The sequence below is a fragment of the Ambystoma mexicanum genome, chromosome 6q (genome assembly GCF_040938575.1).
Source record: "Ambystoma mexicanum isolate Mex_15411 chromosome 6q, UKY_AmexF1_1, whole genome shotgun sequence".
Classification (NCBI taxonomy): domain Eukaryota; kingdom Metazoa; phylum Chordata; class Amphibia; order Caudata; family Ambystomatidae; genus Ambystoma; species Ambystoma mexicanum.
The window spans coordinates 542,785,138-542,804,024 of record NC_090937.1 but is presented as its reverse complement, the minus strand read 5'-3'; positions in this window follow the sequence as shown (position 1 = coordinate 542,804,024).

The window sequence follows — 18,887 nt, the reverse complement described above, 5'->3', positions numbered from 1 at the left end:
CGTGGTTTAAATAGCAGAGAAGTGCTTCCAGTGTGTGTTCTTCCACCGGTTCCACCCAGGTAAGAAAAGAGTTCCTGAATGGAGGGAATAGTTCCTCCCAGCCCTGATGGCTGGGGACTTCAACCAGACTGGATTGTTCTGGGTAAATATGCAGCATGGTCTGCCTCAGGTAAGTCCACCCAAGCATTATTACACTGTTTATCAATATGAGCCCGGCGCCTATGGCGCCGGGACTGAAACCCTTCATGAGCCAAAGGCGCCAGGACACAGTCCAAAGGGCCCCTGTAGGGGTCTGCTGGGTCCGGAGTAGTAGAAGACGGGTCTGCTTCCGAGGGCGCTGGGCCAGTCCTGGCCCCTCTGGAGTAGCGCCCATGACAGCACCCCCCCTCAAGGCCCCTCCCAAACTTGTCCTCCCCGGGGGTTTTGGTTTATCGGGAAAGGTTCGGTGACATTTCTGGACTAGACGAGGAGCATGGATGTGGTCATAGGGTTCCCATGACCTTTCCTGAGGTCCGTAGCCTTTCCAGTCAATTAGGTAGAATAGCTTCGATCTGATGATTTTAGAGTCCAAAATGTCTTTTACTTCAAATTTGGGCTCCCCATTCACTTGAATGGGTTCTGGAGGATTGGTCAATCTGGTTCCAGGTTGCATGGGTTTCAAAAGAGATATGTGAAATACAGGATGTATTCTCATATGGGTTGGCAATTCTAATTTAACGGCCACTAGATTAATTATGGCCGTAATTGGATATGGTCCCAGGTATTTGGGGTTGAAGGTGCGAGGCCCTTTAAGCGATAAATGTTTGGTGGACAGCCAGACTTGATCCCCAACCTGGTATTGAGGGGCATTGCTTCGGTGTTGATCTGCTCCTTTTTTGTACTTCTCTTTAGCTTGTTGTAGATGTGCAGTCGCTTCCTTAAAAGCTTGGGTAATAACGGTGTGCAACTGATCCACGGCGGGTGTTCCAAGATCTTGAGGTGGATCAAGGTTGGAGGTTCGAGGATGAATCCCATACAAGATGTAGAAGGGACTCTTCCCGGTACCCAAATGAACTGAATTGTTGTAAGCATATTCAGCTATCCAAAGGATGTCCTTCCAGTTACTCTCCGACTGTTGTAGCATGGATCGTAAATATTGCTCGAGAGTCTGGTTTGTTCTCTCGGTTTGCCCGTCGGTCTGGGGATGATGGCTGGTCGAAAGTCTTACATCGATTTGAGCTAATCGACAACAGCTACGCCAAAAGTGGGAAATAAACTGGCTCCCCCTATCTGAGATTAGTACTGACGCGAAGCCGTGTAGCCGGACGATGTTTTCAAGAAATACTTTGGCTAGGACTGATGCTGAAGGTAAGCCTTTTAGCGGAATGAAGTGGGCCATTTTAGAAAACAGGTCCACAATAACAAGAATGGTGTTGTACCCGGAACAGGAGGGTAAGTCTGTGATGAAGTCCATGGAAAGGGTATGCCAGGGACATGGTGGGATGTCTAATGGTTGCAGAAGACCAGCCGGCCTCTTCTTCTGACCCTTGTTTTGAGCGCACACACCGCAGGACATCACAAATTCCTTTATGTCTTTTCTCCACGAATGCCACCAGAAGTGTCTCTTCACCTTTTCTGTGGTTTTGGCAATGCCAGGGTGACCCTCAATTAATGAATCATGATAGCAGGAGATTACCTGTCTTTGTAAATCGGCGTGTGGTAGGAACAATCGTCCTTGGAAATAAGGCAAGTCATTGCTTACGGTGAAATCTTTTCCTTTTTGTAACCAGTTCAGTAAGTCTGGTGAGTTTACAAGTTGTTTAGTTTTTTCTTCAATATCCTCAATGGATTGTGAAGAAATCAGACCCACGATCCTTTGTTCAGGAATTATTGGTACAGGTTCTGGATTGGCAACGTTATCTCCCATTCCAATTCGGGAAAGAGCATCCGCTTTGCCGTTCTTGTTGCCGGGGCGATAAGTGATCACAAAGTCAAATTCAGCAAAGAATAGAGCCCAGCGAAGCTGTCTGGAGGATTGAGCCTTGGCGGTTTTCAGACGGTGTGTCTGGCCCCGAGGAGATAATGCCGCCATGCCTTAAAGGCTGATTTAATCGCTAGAAGCTCTTTGTCTGTGATGGTGTAGTTGATCTCAGGCGGCGAGAACTTCCGAGACCAGAATGCCACAGGATGCAGTTGGTTAGTCTCTGGATCTCTTTGTGATAGGACTGCTCCCATTGCTGAGCTGGAGGCGTCGGTTTCAACGATGTAAGGGAGGTCCGGGCGTGGGTGTTTCAGTATTGGCGCCAAGGTGAATTTAGCCTTTAGCTCTTGGAAGGCTTGTTCTGCTTCTGCGGACCATTCAAAGCGTTTATTTTTTCTTAAGAAGGCGGTGATGGGTTGTACCACTCATGAAAACTCTGGAATAAATCTACGGTAAAAATTGGCAAAGCCTAGCATGCTTTGAACGCCTTTCACTGAAGTAGGAGACGGCCATTTGAGGATAGCGTCTACTTTTCTCGAGTCCATGTGGACTCCTTTGGGTGTCAGAATAAATCCCAAAAATTCGACCTCAGTGACATGAAAAACACATTTTTCGAGCTTGGCAAAAAGTTTATGTTGGCGAAGTTTTTCAAGGGCCGCCCTAACATGATTTCGATGGTCAGCTTCTGAAGATGAGTACACAAGAATGTCATCTATGTAGATGACAACGCAGACATCAATGAGCTCTCTGAGGACATCATTCATAAAATATTGGAAGGCGGCCGGTGCATTGCATAGTCCAAAGGGCATCACTTGGTATTCAAATAGCCCAGACTTAGTGCGAAAGGCCGTCTTCCATTCATCTCCTTCCTTGACCCGTACCAAGTGTTAAGCTCCCTGGAGATCAAGCTTAGTATAAATACAGGCGTTTTTTACCTTGTCAAGGAGTTCCGGGATCAGAGGTAAGGGGTACCGGTTTTTTACTGTTATCTGGTTCAGAGCACGATAATCTATACAGGTTCTGAGGTCACCTTCTTTTTTTGGTACGAAGAACAGAGCCGAGGATGCAGGGGACTTCGACGGACGGATAAAGCCATTGGCCAGGTACTGGTCTAAATACTGTCGCAGATGAAGGTTCTCAGGCTCGGTAAGGGCGTAAATCCTACTGCAAGGGGGAGTTGCACCGGGTAGCAAATCTATCTGACAATCGTATGATCTGTGGGGTGGCAAGGTGTTAGCCTGTTCCTTTTGAAAAACATCTTGGAACTCTCGATACTCTAGAGGTAATTGTGGACCGTCAGCCATTACTGACGCTAGGCCAATGTTGGGTCGTGGATAACAAGTTGGTGTGCACTCTGGGAACTTTATCGTCTTTGCTCGCCAATCAATCTGAGGATTGTGTTTCTCCAACCAAGGAATCCCTAGAATTACTTGGAATTGAGGAGCCTTGATCACGTCGAACACAATTACCTCCTGATGCCCGTCTTGGCCTAGTATCGTCACTTCAGTAGTGGTATGGGTCACTGGTCCGGAGGCGATTTCTGTCCCATCCACCGTGGTAATGACATCTTTAACCACCTTTGGACAAAGAGGTAAGTTCATCCTGGAAGCCAATTCGAGGTCCACATAATTTCCAACTGCTCCGCTATCAATGTATGCCTTAATTGCATGCAAACAATCCGGTTGCTCTGGGTTTACGAGGACCATTGGCATTATGAAGTGCAAGGTCAAAGAACTGGTTTTTACGCTCGGCAAGCGGACCTCTATACTTGTCGGGCGAGGTTGTTTCCCGGCTCAGGCTTTTCAGAACTCTTATCAGAAGCTCCCACTGTCTTCTTAGGTGGTTTCACCGGGCAATCTCGAAGAAAATGTCCTGAATTTCCACAATAGAGACATAGTTGCATTTGTCGTCTCCTGTCGCGTTCTTTCTGGGTTAGGGGACCCTTTAGAACCCCAATTTGCATAGGTTCGACGGCTTCAACTCCTTTGGTGTGACTTTGAGGCTTAGGCAACACTCGTGTTTCAAACCTGGATCGATCCGCCTTTCTGTTTTGTAGTCTGTGATCCAATTGGACCACCAAATCAATGTACTCTGAACAATCCTGGGGAGGATTCACTACCTGGGCAAGGACGTCTTTGAGTTCGCCACGCAAACCCCTGTGAAAAAGCGTGATTCTTTTGTCCTCAGGCCATCTGGTTTCCACGATTAGCCTATTGAATGATGCAATGTAGGCCAAAAGATCTTGATTGCCCTGTCGTAGGGAAAGGAGTTCGTTGTCCAGGGCCTGCCCCTGGGAATGCCTTGCAAAAAGTCTTTCCATATTTGCCTGGAAGGTCGGGAAATCACGAAGGATCGGGTCATGCTGTGTAACCAGAAGGATCGACCAATCAGCGGCACTGCCGCTAAGATACAAAAGCACAAAGGCTACCTTAGTCTGGTCAGTCGGAAAGGCTGCAGGTCTACAAAGAAAGTGCAATCGGCATTGATTTATAAACACCGCAAACCTTTTATGGTCACCAGAGAAGCGTTCAGGCGGTGCCAATGGCACATTTCCGGGTAGGTTGATTTGAACAGGATTGGCTGAAGCCGCTGGGATATAGCTCCCTCCTGAATTAGGTAGCGGGGTTTGCCCCGCTTGTGTCTGTAATAACTGTCTGGCGAGATCATCAGTTCGTTCTTTTGATATTACCAATTCCCTCCTAAGGGCATTCGTTTCCTGGTGGGCAGCATGAACTTCAGCTCTTAATTCCCCTAATAACTGGGCCAGTTGGTCTGTGTCGGAAGTTTCCATAGCGCCTATGTAGGAGGTTATTGGTGGGCTTTGCGTTCTGTAACGCTCACCTGATTCTCACGGAGGCGCTGATCCCGGCTGGGCTGCTATCGTTTCTTTAATTGAGAAGCGTAGAGCTCGGACGACTCTCAGGACTGGGCTTCCTATTATCGAATGTCTGACTTGCAGGGTAAGTTTTCTGCAGGTGGAAGAAAAAGGGTTAATCACTGTTTGATGGGATTCCTTCTCCCACCAATCGCCAGTTTCTCCCACAGCCTAGCTTTCTACTTGTCTCGGCGAGCTCTCACCTTAGGCGTATAAATGCTGAGCTCTCCATCCTGCGTCTGGTGCAGGGGTGCGTGGATTCCAGTTACGTCACTGGATGAGTTCAGTGTTGAGGCTCAAGTCTTTTGCGGCCTTAGTTGTGGCACTGGTGCTGGGATGCCGAAGAGCGATGCCGCCGTTACTGCACGAGCGGATGCCTGTAAGTATACTGTAGTGTTTAGGCTTTAAAAGATGGGCACCTCAATAATGTCCCTTTTCCTTTGTTTCAGGCCTCGGGATGCTGTGGGCGTAGTTTTCCGTTGCCGCTGCACGTGCTGATGCACGTAAGTATAATGTTCGTTGGCCACTTCTAATGGCACCTCTAATAATGTCCTTTTTCTAGTTTTCAGGTGCCGGGATGCTGCGGGCTTTATATCCGTTGCCACTGCACGTGCCGATGCGCGTAAGTATAATGATCGTTGGCCGCTTTTAATGGCACCTCAAATAATGTCTTTTTCCTGTTTTTCAGGTGCCGGGATGCTGAGGTTGATGCGGCCGATACTGCGCGTGCAAAAACTGGTAAGTTAAGATGAATGCGACTGCCTTCACCCGAACCCCTTTTTAATTATGTCCTTTGCCTTTCAGGTGCAGAGAAGCTGCCGAAGAGAAGGCCGCGGTTAGCTCCGTTGCAATCACGGATGGATCAGGTAAGCGGGCGCGGCTGCGAGTGAGTTGCACTTTTCTAACCTTATGTTTATTCTTTGCAGGTTTTGCCGGTGACTGGATTCCGGGATCTGGTAACTATTGTTCTGTGTCTTTCTTCATCCACAGGTTGCTGCGCGGAAGCTGAAGATGACTCTGGACCTGGAATGCAGGAGCCGACTCGGTGAGCGTCCTGCTGCTGCTGCAGAATAACGCGAAGCACGTGTTTTCCATCGGGCGTGGTATAAATAGCAGAGAAGTGCTTCCAGTGTGTGTTCTTCCACCGGTTCCACCCAGGTAAGAAAAGAGTTCCTGAATGGAGGGAATAGTTCCTCCCAGCCCTGATGGCTGGGGACTTCAACCAGACTGGATTGTTCTGGGTAAATATGCAGCATGGTCTGCCTCAGGTAAGTCCACCCAAGCATTATTACACTGTTTATCAATATGAGCCCGGCGCATATGGCGCCGGGACTGAAACCCTTCATGAGCCTGGCGCCAAAGGCGCCAGGACACAGTCCAAAGGGCCCCTGTAGGGGTCTGCTGGGTCCGGAGTAGTGGAAGACGGGTCTGCTTCCGAGGGTGCTGGGCCAGTCCTGGCCCCTCGGGAGTAGCGCCGATGACAATGCAAGAACCAGTAAAATAACTTCTATAGGTATCCATTTAGGTAATAGAGTCCTCGATACCCAATCCCTCACAACAATAGGTTTTCTGAAAAGTGCCCAAGCTATGTCAAAGTGATGACGCTACTTTGTGGTAAAACTGGCCTGCGAGCCAGGGGATGTTGAGCTGTGCCCAAATCTTTTGGTGTTCTGGTATCAATCCCTGTTGGTTTTATTTGCAATAAACCATAGTTTGTACTTGCCGTTGACTGAGTCCTCTGTGTATTCTGGGGGAGGGTGTTGGGCTCTCCAAGTCCGGTGACTTCCAGCATTGCTCTGGCATACCTGGGAGTTCCATCAAACAGTCCCTCTTCCATCCCCGACCAATGGTACGGTTGAATGTTTTAATGGGATGATCATGCAAGGTATACGCAAGGTGGTTAGGAAACAAGGTTTGGGAGGAGGAGGAGGACAAAAGGGTCTATGCGTACAGGCTGCCTTCCCCACTGTACTTCCGGGTGAGTACCGTTTCAGGTACTCAGGAGGAGGAAACAGTCTAATGATGTGTGTCCAGTTTGGCTTGGGAGGTCGAAATCTGTTGTATAGGATGAGAGTGCCTTCAGAGATAGAGTGGACTGCAAAAGGAAACTGATGAAAAGGGTGTGTGATGACCAGAAGAGAGCTAGGTTTACTAGGGTGTCTGAAAGGGACAGAGTGTTGATTTTTAAGCCTGGCGTTGTAAAAAAAAGGGACAGCAGATCTGAGCGTCATGTTACTGTGAAAAAGGAGAAGTGGTGTGATGTTGTGTTGGAGGATGGAAGGAGGTTTAACAAAGGCAGGGTTGCAAGCAAGAAATTAGTGCTTCTGTGTTAGCTTGTTGTGTTAGGCTGTTGAGAGATTTCGCGCCTTGAAACACTTGTGTATAGGCGCGTTACAAATGCCATATCATATCATATCATATCATCAAAGGAAAGAACGGGCTTAAAAAAAGTTGAGGTATATTTCATACTCTGTCTTCGGTATATTTTGCCGGCTGTTTTCCCTTGATAGTGTCTTGCTTAGCCAAGTGCATTATGACATAATCAAAAGTTGCGTTTGTATATAGCCGAGTCCCTCTGTGGAGAGTAAGCAGTTTTAGCATGGCAGTGAAGGGGGACATTTATTGAATCCACTTAATGAACCCTTCTTGTGAGAAGGAACTGAAGTGCTTAGCCTGTTCAATACACCTCAAACATCTCACCTGCTGGAAGAAAGACAACGCCTCACAACCCATGAATGTTGACTTGAGTTCACTGCATCGACATAAACATAAGAACCCTTCATTGATGTGGCATATATATTGGAGGAAAAAGGGGTTTTCGAAATTTAAAATGCAGTTGTTATTCTGTTATCCAACTATGATCCATCACTAGTAGTATTTGTTTTCCAGGGCCATGGTATGATCACATTACATGGCATCAGAGCAGATTGAGTTCATACAACACAGCAGTGACACAACCATCAAACCAGGCCGACAAACCCTATGTCCACAACCTGTCTGAATAGAGAGCCTTCTTTCCCTGCCTTTTCATATCCCACACATCATCATTAAGTCCCCAAAGCTATCTCCCGTGAACATGGCATCTTTCCTTGAACATTGATCACATCTTTAACCCGCCACACTCTCATTTCTATGCACATAGACAGGCTAATGTTTGTCTCTACCAAAACAGTCACACATGGTCCATGATAAGCTGATAGATTACCACCATATCACCCATCTACAATTCTTTGACATGCTTCTCAGATAATTTATGTGATGCCAATTTCAAGCCAGTATCGACCATCAAAATCATCTCCAAACATGGCAATTAGTCTTCCGACCACTGGGCATGATTATCCAAGTAGTTATTGATGTTCTACACATCACCAACAGGTTAACCATAGCAATATGATCTCTCTAGAACTGTATGCAGCCTTCGACCTCTTCAGACCCGAAACAATGCCTATGTGGTGCAGAAGAGAGCATTTTTCCCACTTGAGTTTTGAACTCATATTTATACCTGGAACAGTCCGTTTTATCCTCAACCAGCAGAAGAACAAACGTGTTTGATCCACCTGACCACGTGACAGCAGAGATCTGATATGGATGCTTCACTGTATCACAAAGAAGATGTCATGCCTGGTAATCAAACAATTAAAGACAGAGTTCATCAAACCACAAACATTGCGTATACAAATAGCAAGGCCAGCACTTTGAAACAATGTTGGCACGGTAAGTGTAATCCACATTTACACTTATCTCAAGTGCTTCTATTTTGAGGTTTTGGAAAATAGCAACCATAATATCAAATCAAATAACATTTGCAGTTAATAACAATAATAAGCCCCCACCTCCACCACATTATTTGGAATGCTTTGATTAGTTACACAACACATGTAAAATGTTGCCAACAGATGTTTTTGTGTTTTACATTTCTTCCTCCTCTTCATGCAGTGACTGGTCATGTGCATGAATATCATAATCGGCTTGTGCATCTATTGTGTTTGTGTTTGTGTGATCTGGATTTGTGGTGGATAGGTCTGCTTAATAGCTCTTCTGGGCAACCTGTAGTACATCAAATTGCATTCATGTAGTCTCAAACACGAGAACTTGAAATTCCCTTGAGCATCTCATCAGTAGGTTCAATCATTGGGCAATTTACACTGGCTGTGTATGGGTATCATCTAGCTACCACAATGCAAATCTTGTAATTTGCTGTATCATGGACCTGGGAGTAGTTTGATCACATCAGAACTCATTTTCCAGGTAACAAGTCTTCCTTTCTATGGCGTTTTCTGCACATATATTACCTTTGCTGTCCTCAAGCCCACAGTAAAGAAGTGTATGGTCTGCAAGCAAATGTCTTGATCCTTGAAGAGGGTTCACAGATGCCACTAGAGGCCTCTGGATCATAGAACAATGAATGACACCAGAAGGCCATGAGGGAGCATTGAAGGCAGCAGATTCAGCTAGTAGGTCACGTGACCAGGTCCCCCGAAGCCATTGCAAGCTGTGATCAAGAGCGTTGCATGCTCATTTGAAACACACATATGTTGATCCTTGAAGAGGGGTCACAGATGCCACCAGAGGCCTCTGGATCATCGAACAGGAAACCACACCAGAAGACCCTGAGGTGGCATTGAAGGCAGCAGATGCAGCTACAAGGTCATATGACCAGGTCCCCTGAAGTCACTGCAAGCTCTCAACAATCATTTTTCATGATTCCAGAAGCCCTTTGACTATCTACTAGCAAAGCACCTTTGTAAGCCCTGCAGCAACTGTAAAGCCTGCATATAGGGCAAGTGGCTTTTGTAACCAGGACTCCTGATGTTCTTCAAGCTGTGCAATGCGGTGATGTGTGCATTCTTTCAAACAGAGAAAATGTGATCATCAAGATGAGCTGTGGATACCACCACTGACCTCTCCAACATCCATCAGTGAAGTTCCCCAGAGGGTTCTCAGGTGGCATTGAAGTCTGTCGATTGGGTGAGTGTGCACAATTTTCCAAGGTCACCAAATCACTATGAAAATAATATTAGGCCCATTGGAATTCCAGGCAAATGGCAGCTTTGCATAATGGTGTCATGTTTGATTTGTCCTTTGACTCATCCTTCTCGCCCTGTGATGCTGTTTGCTTCTTGCCTGGACATTAGCGAGTCATGATGTGCATCCTTGATCCTATACTGCTTTATCAATTACTAAAACCTTTTTGGCTTTCTTGGTCATTAGTGAGGTTGTACGTTGCACATTCATGGCTGGTGTCCATCTACTTTGCGCATAGATAGCTAGTGGCCTTGCACTCTGCATGTTTCCTCTTTAGTAGTCTTGTGTTTTGTGTGTCAAGCTCTTCTCTTTGCACATTGGTCAGTATTGGTTCTGTAGCCAGATGGATTGTTTTTGAGTAATGTGTTCCCCTCAGACGTGGTGCCAGCATGCACTTTACAAAAGTGAATACTGTGGCAGCTCCAACTTAGCCGTTCACCCTATTGAGGTAGAAATACAATGAGAACAATACAATTAGGTGATAATAACATCTATTTTTACATCACTTAGAAGTGTTTACAAGCAGGATGAATCCCACATAAAGTGCTGTACCTTGCAAAATGGTCAATAATGGCTCAGTACTTTGCATTTGTGTTTATACTTTTCCCTACTCGCTTAATTCACCTTGGCCACTACTGATCTTCATTATGCCTCTGCACATTCCTCTTCTACTTCTCACAACTTCACTTTCCCTTTTTACAATGTCTTCAGATCCTTCATTACAGAACCAGTCCTGTTCCTTCATGCCCATGCCCCTTCCCTTTCATCTCCTTCTCCTATTGTACCGCTCAAAAAAACCTATCTGGCTGGAGGTCAGGATGTAACCAAATCTCTCCCTCTCACCACAATTATTTCAAAGTTTCAACTCTTTTCTCTGATCTTTTTCCCATACTACTCTTATTATTATGTTATAACACACTTAATACCGAGGAGATTTCTAAGCACGGACCCTGGATTCAAACCCATGTTGCTCTGTGTCATGTTGCTTCCAAGGTGAATGTGTTGCGACTGAGCTATACTACCTGTGTCAACACTTAGACTATGGTATGTCCAATCACTCTATAGGAGCAGATCCTTATGCAAACACAGTTTTTACACCTACAATCAAAATAGGTAGATGGATGTAATATGTAGGGTCGTTTGTGGCCCACTAGGTGAGAACAAGGTGTAGGCAGGCAAGATGAAACACATTACATTACATTTTACATGGTCTCTTGTAGTTATGTTTATATTGGCTTTCCAACAGAGGGAGTACTTTTGTAGAAGCTTATTGTTAGGGAGAATTCTCTGTTTAGGCTGAATTTCCTAACCTAGTGAGTCCCCAAGCAGCTTTGCTGGATTTCTGGAGTTTGTTTTTTCCATCCTGCCAAGAGTGAGACTCTTTTTCTCCCACTCTTGGACATGAATGTGGTTGATTCCTTTGAATGTCAATGTGTTCTATGGGCTATGGGGTCTTTTACTCCATAGGGTCTCATATGTTTTTCTATGTGTGTTACACCGCACCCTATGTGCTCTAACACTGGGGCGTCCTAACGGACCTCCATCATAGACTCCATACCCGGGGACTGACTACTGTCTCCCCGGGCATGTAAAGTCACCATTGGCTTTACTAGACCTAAATTTACTAACAGAACTAGTACAAACCATCCTACTGTGGACGTACTAGTAGGGGTAATTCGATTACTCCTGGGTCTGTTATTCAAGGGGGCACTGTCCCGTCCCCCCTCGTCGAGTTTTGGCTGGTGGCAGTGGAAACTATTTGTTATGTTCGACCCCGAATATAACCCTATGGGATTCTTCCCATTGTTAGAGATTGATACTTTTTCTCGTTAGTCTCTAACATACCACCAGTCTACTTCTCTTAAATAAGTCTATCGGATGGTATTTTCTGCCAGAACTCGGCTTTTTAAAATGGTGTTTGTGTTCGTCCCTGTGACTCCTAAACCGAAGGTTGAGCCCTTTGTTCCAATTTTGGCGGGCTTCTGTACAGAGACCCTCCAAAGTGGTGCCATTCTGTCTGGGTTACCACAGGGGTGTGGGAGGGGTTTTAGGCACCCTGGACCGAGTTGCCTTGCCAACTCCGGTCGCACTCTGGTGTGATTGGCCCAAGTGGTGAGCCTCCCCGCTCACCACTTAGCGTGTGTTGATTGACAGCTAGGCTGAATGAATGGGGGTTTTCTGCATAAAAGCAGGGCTTTTAGGACTGGATCTTCAGAAGTCGCCACAGGACCTAAGAATCCGACGAGGGTAAAGCTGAGCCGACCTGCAACGACGACACCTCTGGTGGAGCCCTGCTGAACCGACTCACCACTTCCCGACGACAGAGGAGATCTCCCTACCGGAGAGTCTCTTCCCCTGACTGGTGGGAACAACCAGTCCCTTTTGGTTTTTCTTTGCCTCAGGACGACCTAAAGGTGGTGCCTTGTGACGGAGCACTCCGCGGCAGGTCTCTTTCCCGGTGGTGCAACGATCTTCAACTTTCCTTCGACGACGAGATCCTCTCTTCTCTTGGCAAAGACCGGACGTGCACCCACCGCCAGGAACAACTGCCCCCGCCGGAGCTGTCTCTCCACAATCAAGGTACTGTGTCCACCTAGCTTCCCTTGTTGCCGGATAGAGTGAGGTGTCTTAATCCTCGCCTCTCCATAGGGTCGCACCCAAGCTTTCTCTAGCATGTTGTTCTGAACTGGTCCAATCTGTCGATAAAAATTTTCTTCAAAGACTCGAACGCATTTCCACTAAGATACTTTTGAGGACATATCGCCTCGCCTCTCTCCGAGTGGGCCTGGCCTCTGAACTTTATGATCTACCGTGGTTCTTATCTTGTTGCCTTGCATTTGTCCGTTAGGTATTGGAACCGTGTTGATTTCGTAACCTGCTTATTTTTCTCTCCCGTCCTAACGAATACTAGAGTGCCATCTAGGTTGAAGCATACACCTCTGTCTGCAAATAAGTGATGCTGGTAAAAACTAGACTTGTCGAACTATTGTTAGGGGGATTGATCTTTTCTTCGTAGAGTAATTGTAATTGAAGTGTTTGCCGTAATAGTGCCAGAGTGTTTTCTATAGATGTGTCGTTATAAATAAATACCTTTATATCTTTACACCGAAGCCTTGTTGAGTGTTTGCTTGTCTTACTGTGAAGAATTGCCCTATGTTGTATACTCCACATACTGCCTAACTCTTCTTGAGGGAAGTCTGACTGCTCAGCCACAGCTACCAAGTGAATCTGTGTGGTACAGACTGCTACCAAGTGGGTTTACTGCCAAACACCTGTAGTCCTAAATCTTTTGCAGTGGTCCCAGAGGGAACTGCACAGGTTTCCGCCTAACACTGGTGTACAGCGGTGGGATTTGTATCGAGTATACAGTTTAGAGTGCTTTTCGACACTTTAGGATAACTAACCACAAAGCTTAGCACTAAAAAGCAACTTTCAAAAACATGTCTACGATGGAAGCTTACAGTCAAGAATCCTTGTTAGGTGAAAATACGGAGAGTTTGCGAGCTCTCTGTAGGCAAGAGAATCTTTCTGTAAGGGGCAAGAAGTTAGAACTAATAGAGAGATTGCTGGCGAACCAAAGTCTGGGTACTGGTTCAGAGGAACCAATTTCACCAGCAAATGTAGATAACAGTGATGGTGTTGATCAAAATCGTAATTGTGATGATAGTGATGAAGAGGCTGAAGAGGAAGGAGAGGCTAACGAAACTGTCTCCCCTGCTCCTCTACCTGCCTTACCAGCTGTACCTACAGGGCCCATACCAGGTCCCACATGTGACTCTGCTTATTTTGAACTTGAAAAAATGAAGCTCGAATTAGAATACAAACGGTTCTTGGCTCAATCTGAACGAAACCAAGAGCTCGAGTTCAGACGGATGAATGCCCAGGCTGAGCAGAGGCAAGCTGAGTTAAGACTCAGGGAAATAGAACTTAATCACGAGTTAGAGATGAAAAAGTTGTCTGTGGAAAATGCTTCTCTCTCCTCTGGTTCCTCTAGGAGCTCCAGTCCCAAAAGACCCCGGATGCCGAAGGAATTAGTGGGTATGTATGAACCGAGATTGGATGTGTTGGATTGGTTAAAACTGTTTGAATACAATCATGGGCTCCAGGACATCACCGGGAACGATTTACTTCCCTGGTTGTTCTCTAGGCTCCCTCCTGTTGCGACTGATGTGGTAATGGAATTGGGGGAGGCGGATAAGACGGATTACGAAAGTGTGAAACTAGCTTTAATAGCTAGATTTGGGAAGACCCCTTCCCAGTATCTTAAGAGGTTTAGAACCCTCAAAAAGCATGATGGTACCCCTTGGGCTACCTGGGTGAGTGAAGGGTTGAAAAACTTATAGGGATGGATTAAGGGTTACAAAGTGAACACTTATGAGGGTATGCGGAATCTTTTTATGTTGGAGTCTATTTATGATGCTTGTTTTCCTTAGCTCAGACAGCACTTGGCTGATTCGAAGGAATTGGATTCCCGGAAGCTAGCTAAGGCTGCTGACTTGTGGGTTGCCAACAGGGCTACTCATAAGGATTCTGGGGCAACTCAGAAAAAGGATGAGGGAAAACAACCTAAAAAAGACTCAAAAGAGAATTCTAATAACTCAAATTCCAAAGAGGGCCCCAAACAAAACCAGAAGGGTAAACCACAAGGAAAACCACCGCAGAATAGTGTGTCTTCTGGTGCCAAACTGGAAGGAGGCCAGAACAAGCCACCATTCCAGAAAGCATTCGGTAAATGCTTTGTTTGTGGCTCGACTGACCACGTGAAAGGAGATCCCAGATGTAAGGGTAAACCTTCAGGGGTCCAGCTTGTCTCCTTAGCCTTCGCTCCAGAGGAGGAAGTCCAAATGGCAAGTGGAAACTTTCTACTGCTAGCTGACGAACCCATTGGAGTCTCAGCCAGCGTTTCTTTAGTATCTCTGGGGTTGTGGGAACAGCAGAATTTAGATGTCTATAATTCTATCCCCGATAATACTAAAGAGTATTATAAGGACAGTGTCCAGGTGAATGGTCAGGAGACTCCTGCCATTAGGGACACTGGGGCCAGCATAACTGTGGTGGATAAATCGTTTTTTCAGGCTGAGGATGTTGCTAAGGCACCCAAACGCCTCACCAAGTTAGCTGCAGGGCCTGTGCAGATGCTTCCCCAATTACCAGTTCTCATCCAGTGTAACGACATGACTGTGAAGATACCTGTCAGCATACAGAGGACGCGTACTGTTGGGTAACGATTTGAAAACTCTCGGAGTTGTATCGCATACTCCCAGACCTCCTAGTAAACGGTTACAGGAGCTAACCAGACCCGCAAGAGAGAGGACCATGCGCGGTACTCTCCAGGAGACGATGAAGAAAGAAATCACTCCTGCTCCACTGGAATTATCGGCCGCCGTCTCGAAGAAAACAGAAGCGAAAGGGAAACCTAAGACTCCTGCCCCGAACCCAGCAACCGGCATTACAGTGCAGCCAACACGGACTTCCCCGCGGTTGCTCAAAGTTACACCCATAACTCCACCTCCGGCTGAGGCTGACAGGGAGGTACGACCCTGTGTGGTAGAATTAGACTCTGAGGAAGAAGTAATGGAAGGCCAGGAACTCATTGGAGATCTGGATCCTGTTGACCATCCTGAGCTGCAGTCTTTACTGGCAGAAGGTGGACCCAGCAGGGCAGACTTCAGTAAGGGACAGAGAGAATGTCCAACTCTGGAAGGTCTTCGCCACCAGGCAGAAGCTCAGGCTGAAGGGCAAGAGCCTGGGAAATACAGGTTGCACTGGGAAGATGGCCTCTTCTACAGTGAACCGACCGAGTCTGCACCTGGAGACTACATACGACTTGTAGTACCCCAAGAGAACAGACCACAGTTCTTGCAGTTAGCCCACGAGATTCCTTTGGCTGGTCACTTGAGTTTCAAGAAGACTAAGGAAATGCTCTCTCTCTACTTCTATTGGCCGAAGATGGGGGCCGAAGTGGAAAAACACTGCAGGAGCTGCCACACCTGCCAGACCTCTGGTAAGGTGGGCTCCAAGAATGTGGCACCTTTAGTGCCTCTCCCAGTTGTGGGAGTCCCATTTGAGAGAGTAGGGATTGACATTGTTAGTCCCCTTGATCCTCCAACCTCCTCAGGCAACAGGTTTATACTTGTTGTAGTAGACCATGCTACTAGGTACCCTGAGGCAATTCCTATGAGGACTGTTACAGCTCCGGCTGTGGCTAAGGCCCTCCTTGGTATTTTTACTAGGGTCGGGTTTCCTAAGGAAGTAATCTCTGACAGGGGGTCAAACTTTATGTCCCACTACATGAAAGCCATTTGGAGTTACTTACAAGTTCTCAACAGCTTACCACCCACAAACCAATGGGTTGGTAGAACGGTTCAACCGAACCATGAAGAGCATGATAGGTGCTTTAGAAGAACCCCTTAAGCGTAAGTGGGACCTTCTACTGCCATGCCTTCTCTTTGCTTATAGAGAAGTCCCTCAGGAGGGAGTAGGTTACTCTCCCTTCGAGCTTCTCTATGGTCATCCCGTCAGAGGTCCATTGGCCCTGATTAAGGAGGGGTTGGAGAGTGCTACTTCCCCCAAGCCAGTCAGAGTGACTGACTACGTGATAGGTCTCCAGAGGAGAATGTCACACATGATGACGGAAGCAAGCGATAACTTGAAAGCTGGACAAGCATTGGTCAAGCACTGGCACGATCAAAAGGCTAACATGGTTGAGTTCGCTCAAGACCAGCTCGTTCTCGTTATGATCCCAACAAGGCAGAGGGCCTTGCAAGACAAGTGGATGGGACCCTTCAGAGTTGTGGGTAAACTCGGAGAGGTCAACTATCTGGTGGACTTGGGCAATCCCAAGGAGGCGCCGACAGTCTTTCACACCAACCGACTCAAAGCGTATGTCTCAAGACCCGATGTAGGAGCGTTGCTTCTAGCATCATCCGAGGAAGAAGAAGAGAGTGAAGCTCTTCCGGATCTCCTCAGAGGCTTACCTTTAGACGAAAAAAATTGAAGGAGTAAATCTCTCCTCCAATCTGACACCCGAGCAACAAGAAGAGTGCAAATCTATGTTGAATCAGTTTGCCTCTCGGTTCTCGCTTTCACCAGGCTTGACCCCTTGGGGCCAGCACGACATACTCACTGGTGACTGTCTGCCGGTCAAAAGCAGAGGATACCGAATGTCAGAGAACGTACAAACCCACATCAAAGGTGAGGTCAGCAAGATGCTCGATCTTGGGGTAATAGAGCCCTCTACTAGTCCATGGTCTAGCCCAGTTGTGTTAGTACCAAAGGCCGGATCTAAAGAACTTAGATTCTGCGTGGATTATAGAGCTCTTAATGTAGTCACCAAGACTGATGCCCACCCTTTGCCAAGAACAGATGAGTTGGTGGATAAACTTGGTGCCGCCAAATTCCTCAGCATATTTGACTTGACGTCAGGCTATTGGCAAACAGCTCTGACAGACCATGCCAAGGAGAAAACTGCATTTTCTACCCCCGTTGGCTTATACCAGTTCAAGGTAATGCCTTTCGGATTGAAGAATGCACCTGCTACGTTTCAACGGATGGTAAACCAGGTTCGGAATGGGATGGAGGACTTCTGCATTGCATACTTGGATGACATCGCAGTGTTCAGCAATTCCTGGGAAGAACATGTAACCCGTCTGAGAAATGTTTTGCAGGCTCTTGGAAGAGCCAATCTGACCATAAAGGCGAGTAAATGCCAAATTGGACAGAGTAAGGTAGTCTATCTTGGACATGAGGTAGGAGGTGGAGAAATAAGGCCTTTGCTCAGTAAGATTGAAGCTGTGCAAAATTGGACAACACCTACTACTCAAACCCAAGTGAGAGCCTTCCTGGGCCTCACTGGGTACTACAGGAATTTCATAGAGAACTATGGGACCATAGCTTCTCCACTGAATGTCATTTCCTCGCCCAAATTCCCTAAAAAGGTTAGATGGAACGAGGAGTGCAATCAGGCTTTTGAAAACCTGAAAAAGGCTCTTTGCCAAGTCCCAGTACTCAGAGCTCCTGATTACCGCCAACACTTCATTGTGCAGACAGATGCTTCGAATAAAGGAAAAGGTGCCATACTCAGTCAACTGGATGGGAAAGGTAGGGAGCACCCCGTTTGCTTCATCAGCCGCAAGCTGAAGGATCCTGAAACAGGGTGGGCAACAATCGAAAGAGAGTGCTTTGCTATTGTGTGGGCTCTGAAGAAGTTTAGGCCATACTTGTATGGTTCTACTTTTGTCATTCAGACTGACCACCAACCTTTGAGATGGTTAATGCAAATGAAAGGGGAAAACCCAAAACTATTGAGATGGTCGATCTGCCTGCAAGGGTTTGATTTCACCATTGAGCACAGGTCAGGGTGTCACCACCAAAATGCTGATGGTCTCTCTAGGATGTATGTCATCGACTAGAGGTATGAGATTCATCCAGGAGTGGATTAAATCCTCCTGTCCCTTAGTCTGGGGGGGGCGAGTGTTAGGGAGAATTCTCTGTTTAGGCTGAATTTCCTAACCTAGCGAGTCCCCCAGCAGCTTTGCTGGATTTCTGGAGTTTGTTTTTTCCATCCTGCCAAGAGTGAGACACTTTTTCTCCCACTCTTGGACATGAATGTGTGTCATTCCTTTGAATGTCAATGTGTTCTATGGGCTATGGGGTCTTTTACTCCATAGGGTCTCATATGTTTTTCTATGTGTGTTACACCGCACCCTACGTGCCGGAACACTGGGGCGTCCTAGCGGACCTCCATCATAGACTCCATACCCGGGGACTGACTACTGTCTCCCCGGGCATGTAAAATCACCATTGGCTTTACTAGACCTAAATTTACTAACAGAACTAGTACAAACCATCCTATTGTGGACGTACTAGTAGGGGTAATTCGATTACTCCTGGGTCTGTTATTCGAGGGGGCACTGTCCCGTCCCCCCTCGTCGAGTTTTGGCTGGTGGCAGTGGAAACTACTTGTTATGTTCGACCTCGAATATAACCCTATGGGATTCTTCCCATTGTTAGAGATTGATACTTTTT